Here is a 6,000-nt window from a genome sequence, read left to right as displayed (position 1 = left end):
TAAAATGCCTTTTTTCCTTTTTGCTGAACATGCATGAGATCACTTCCTTAACATGTGCACATTATTTCTTCTTGAAATTTTCCACCACATATAGAAACTTTTCCCTTTCTAGAAAAAAATGTTTCTCAAGATTTCTGCTGACTTTTTCAGAACAAGTTTAATGTGCAAAATATGCAAGATTGGTTTAAAGATGGCCATATTAATGAGATGTTTGAAATAAGCAGTTGTGGTCAGGTGCTGTGAATATAGGATATTTGATTTGGGAATGAGCGTCATCCTGACTACATTTTGGAGCCAACATGCATGAACTGCAGTTATCATGAAACTGACAGAAAAAAGCAGAAATATGAACTCCCTGTTTCCTTAAAATATCTCCTGTTGTTTAAAGAAAAATACTTCTTCCCTAACGAGCTTTACGTGGGGCTTCCCCTGAAGACGGTCCGAACACTTCAATTGGTGCAAAATAGAGCTGCCAGGTTGCTGACGGGGACGGGGCGTTATGTTCACATGACTCCAGTCCTCCGTCAGCTTCACTGGCTTCCCATTGAAGCCTGGGCCCAATTCAAGGTGTTGGTTATGACCTATAAAGCCCTAAACGGCTTGGGTCCTGGCTACCTGAACGAGCACTTACGTCCGTATATGCCCCACCGCCCTTTGAGATCTGTGGGAAAGTCCCTTCTCCGGGAACCCTCCATGAAAGAAATTAGGAGAGTAAGTACTCGGAGGAGGGCTTTCTCTGCGGTGGCGCCCAACCTATGGAATTCACTCCCCAAAGAGGTCCGCCTGGCTCCGTCGTTACTGGTTTTTCGGCGCCAGGTAAAGACCTTTTTATTTAAACATCATTTTAATTGTTAAAATATATGATCTGGCCAGGGCAACTTCTTCTTCCTTCTCTTTTCTCCTCCTATATTCTTTATTTACTTATTTTATACTGTTAATTTTAATTTTATATTATTATGTTTGTATCTCAGTATATTTTTTGTATTTCTGTATTTAGTGGTAATTTATTATGTTCTATTGTATTTCAATGTATTTTATTGTGTTGTAAGCCGCCCCGAGGCTTCGGCAAGGGGCGGCATAGAAATGTTATAATAAAATAATAATAATAATAACTTCTAACTAAACTATTCTGTGCTAAGGGAAATTTCCTGCACTCAGAGTCTTAGAGCCATCCATCAGCTGTTAGCTCCTAAACAGAGAGAACTGGCACACTGATCCTTTGGTCACAGTCTTTCCCATTATGGTTAGATATACTGTGTTCCCAGTGCTTTTTTTGTAAGAAAAATGGCGCCGGAACTCATGAAATTATTTACCTTTTGCACGTAGTCAATCACTGTACACACACCCACACACATCAGTTGTGTAACAAAACATAATGGTTGCTGCCCGCAGTAAGCACTCAGCGCGCGACCACACGACCAATCACAAGCTGAGCAGCGCCATCACAACCAGCGCGGATGAAGTACACATGCATTGGATTTGACACACAAGCAGCCCGCATGCACCATTTTAATGATTTTGCCACCGACCTGCTACGCTCGACAGGGTGATTCAAATCCACATGGACCAAACATCAAATTTTCAAAAGTTACTTTTAAAACTTGGAAAATCTGTCAAACAATAGTGCCAGAACTCTGTTCCGGTGGGTTCTATGACAAAAAAAAGCACTGTGTGTTCCTGTTTAAATTATAGTAATTATTTTAAAAAATTAAATAAAATCTCTATTCTATTCAGATTTGTGTCCTCTTTTGTCCCCCCTTTTAGTGATGGCGTTCTCATTTTTGGGAGAGGTCTGTATGGCCATCCTAACCTAGATACACATTTGTATTAGTATTTATCTTTAAACCACTTAGAGAGCCTCAGCTATGGGCAGTATAGAAATGTAATAAAGAACAACAACAAGAAGAAGAAATTATGCAAACAGCTGTGCAAGTAGTCTTGCAAATGCTTGTGCAAGCACTTGCTAAACAGAAATGTTCAACAGAGCTTCACTAGTATTATTTGAATGGATGCTGTTGGATGTTGTTGGATTCTGCCCTTAGAAAATATTCTCATATTTTTTACACTTGTCTGAAATTATCATTGTCATATTCCTCATTCATTTTTATTTATTAGCACAGCAAGCTTTCAAAATTAGGACTAATCTTATTAAGACTAACTAAAAACTCACACAGAACTGAGCAAGATTTTGAGTCCTCTATCAGGTTATATGTTAAAGGGAAACAAAACAAAAAGGGGGTGAACGGAGATAGAAAAAGATGTTGCTGGGTATGATTTAAAAAAAAAAAAAAAACCAGCATTTGTAGATTGTAATGCCTTTAAGATGAGCCAGAGAATCTGTTTCAATTTAACTTTGCATAGTAAAAAAAAATACTCCAGGTTGCCCACAGTGTGTTGGATTGAAGGAGTGATGCTTACAGTCAATTTGCATATTTACATGTCAGCAGTTTTCTGCATGTGTCTCCAGAACTGCAAGAAATGCATAAGTTCCTTCCACAACAGAAAGCAGGAATAAAGAAAAAGGGAAATGTCATTATTCTCCATATATTGTGCATGTTACATAACTATATATTCCATACATTTTAAATATGAATGTAGTGTTCAATCTACATTGAAGGAGCTTCTTGCATTCACACCAAGAATAGCAGGAGGGAATAAGATTCCTTTCTTGCCCTGGTACCCCCCACCACATGACACATCCCGTGATGTTTCAGAAGATGCCTCCCAGGTGTGGGGTATAAGAAGTTGAAGGGGTAAAGAAGAATCAGCAAAAATAGGCCTCCTCTTTCCATTCATGGAAGCTGCAAGCACCTGTTGTATAAGCAGAAGTCTATCCACAAATCTCTGGATATGTATTTTTGTGTATTATGTACTTCTAATATAGCTTTCTTTATTCCTGCACTTACAAGGATCCAGCTTTTTACTGTTTAGTGCTACTGATGGATCCAAATATATCCTAGGTAATTTGTGGCATTTACTGCTCTGTTTCATCTGTATTCTAATATATAGAACTAATATATAGTTCTAATATATTAGAACTAATATATATAGAATAATGTATATACTTTTTCCCAGGTAATTCTGCTGTGAATAAGGTTATATTAATATTCAATGAGGAGTAGCTCAGTGGGTTTTAGGGCACTATCATATGTATATTTAGACAGAAAAAGACATGTAATTCCCAGGATGCCCCAGTCTTTTTCTGTCTAAACATGGACTGGACTGCAGCTTTAATGAAAGTGCAAATCCAGGCTGTATGGTGATATATTTAATTAGCATTAATGACTACTGCAGAAAAGATGACATAACTTCATCCCAACTTCTTCATAAATCCAACATTCCCAAATTTATTTACATGGACTTTCTTTTGTGTTAATCTTCACTGGGTCTTACCAGCTGCCACTTCATATGTCAAGCACAAAACTATGATTGATACTGTCTCTGATTCCATCTTCAACCTCAATAATATTATTTTAATATACCCTGTAATGATGCAATCCTGGCCAATCCTTAAAAATCTGGCTGCAATTCTATAAAGTTACCTGGTAGTAAGTTGCACCGAACTGAATGGGACTTACTGAGTAAATATATGTAGGATTGCATTGTTTGCTTTTGCTTGGGCTGCTGTATTCAGCTTTGGATTTCCCTTCTTATTTCTTTTTCCAGTAGCCTTATGTGTCAAAAGAGATGACCTAGATCTTGCACTCATACTTCACAATAGTGAATTCAATACAGTTCACTATAGGAAATTATAGTAGGGTCACTTCCAGTGTAATGCACCCTCCTTTTTATATCACTGTGCATCACAATATACAAGAAAAGGTCTAAACTGGGGGTAGTAAAGTTGTGGTCCTCCAGATGTTTTGACCTATAACTTCCATTATTCCTCATCAGCATGCTATACTGGCTAGGATTGATGAGAATTATAGACTAAATATCTGGAGGGCCACAAGTTGCTCACACTTCTAAACTGTAAAGACAATTTTGGTGTCTTAAGGTCCATGAGAGATATGTCAAAGTTCCCAGGTTCAGTCCCTGAAAATATTCTAAAAGCATTATGTAGCAGATACTGCAAAAGATTGCAGTTGGTATTCTAAATAGTTAAAATTAATTGAAATTGCAGAAATACCTTTCTGCTTTTTTTCACAAAGAGATTATAACAGGTTTAAATTTATTGAAATATAATAGAATTTCTGGTCCCTATCTTACTTCTGGAAATATATAAGTATTCTTCTTCAGGAATAAGCTATTAATGTTTTAGAAGCCACCTTTGATTTATCCTTTTATATCAGAATTTGGTAGAGAATGAGTTGGGGGAAAAACTAAAAAAAACTATGTATCTATGGAGTATGTGTTCATATTCATCCTTTCTTTTTCCTACACTAGGAGTTGTTTCCCCCAGTACATCAGTAGAGTATAAAACCTGGATGTCATAAGCAATAAAAAGTTAAGAATAGCAAGCTGGAAGTTTTAATGTGTTTTCTTCATGTAATATAAAGCTCATTCCCAGAATTTCATTGGACCATGTGGACAGACCAACTGTCACAGCTGTCTATCAAGCTGAATTAGATGGAGGCAGACAAAGCCAGCTTTGTGGGAAACTGAAGCAGCAGCCTCGAATGTTTCCATTTCTCATCCAAGGGTACTGTGGGAGCATTGTCTTCCCCCTCTCTGAAAAGAGAATGGAACAATTATGTTACTGAAATTCCACAGCAACTGTGAAAGACTGTTTATGTCCAGCCAGGGAGACAGTGAAAACTGAAAGGAGCTTCATGACAGCAGGAGTGGACATTTTGGGACATATTCTTCAATGGTATGAAGGGCCTGATTCTTCTCTTTCCCAGTAGTGTAAAGTCAGAAGAAAATCCACAAATGGTAATGATGTGGAACTGGTAAGAACAACCCTCAGTTATGCCTGACATTTTTGCAGAATTGCTCCACTCTATGCACTGGGGACTTTTACTGCTTTCAATCAATTGCATATCTTCTTTCAGAATGTGCTGTAAAGTCTGTTTCATACAGAATCAGAAAATGAAAGCAGCAACATTCTGAGTGAGATACAGAATTGTGGACCCTTCCATAATGATTTCATTGAAGAAATTATCTGTATAAAATTACAAGATTGCATTTCCCTTCAGGACTAAAATGAAAAAAGTTAACTACAATATGAACCCAGTTGTGTAAAGTTCCTACTGAAAACTCTGTGTTTAGTCCTTCGTTACAATGCTGAGGGTAGTCAAATTTCCATACGTCCCCAAGCAAATGATCTCTAATGCTTGGGCAGGGGGGGCAGGGGGAGATGAGCCACCCAGTTTTCCTTGGCAGCTTCCCAGGTCAAGATTAGCTCCTATTGATTATATCAGTCTGCTTTCTTTCCTGATATTATTTTAGAGCCAAGAATTCCAATTCTAAATCAATTCAATCAGGGTTTTCCCTAAATCTCCCCACAGCCCCACACAGATCCATTTTCATAATTTTTGCTTTGATAGCCACTGACAACTCCTTAAAAGTTGCAAATTGGATGGGCTATCGGTGGTTCAACATTAGCTTGCTTTTTTGTACCCCAAATGTGTGAAAATAATGTTATTTTTTAAAAATACTGCACAATTCTAGAGATGCAGTTCTACACATTTCTGCAGTTGTCAAAATCATAGAATCATAGAATAGTAGAGTTGGAAGGGGCCAGAGCACCATTGGGTCCAAAGCCCTGATCAGTGCAGGACTCCCAGTTAAAGCATCCCTCCCAGATGGCTGTCCAAATGAGAAGTGTTGCCTGGGTAATGTTGTGAAGGTACCTGCTGTCAAAATGCAGCCGATACTAACCATGGACATTGATCCAGGGTAGGTCCTGATTAGTTTCCCCACCATCATCTTGCTTTGTCTTGACAGCTATGAACTAGGTTAAACAGTTCTTTCACACGAGGTTACACACTTAGGCTGCAATTCTTTGCACACTTATTTCTAAATAGGGATTACATAGGCCTTCAGTGCACATATATA

The sequence above is a fragment of the Varanus komodoensis genome, unplaced genomic scaffold, assembly GCF_004798865.1.
Source record: "Varanus komodoensis strain SLA01 unplaced genomic scaffold, ASM479886v1 scaffold14_1, whole genome shotgun sequence".
NCBI lineage: Eukaryota > Metazoa > Chordata > Lepidosauria > Squamata > Varanidae > Varanus > Varanus komodoensis.
The sequence above is the reverse complement of the archived record's forward strand: the minus strand, read 5'-3'. Positions refer to the sequence as shown.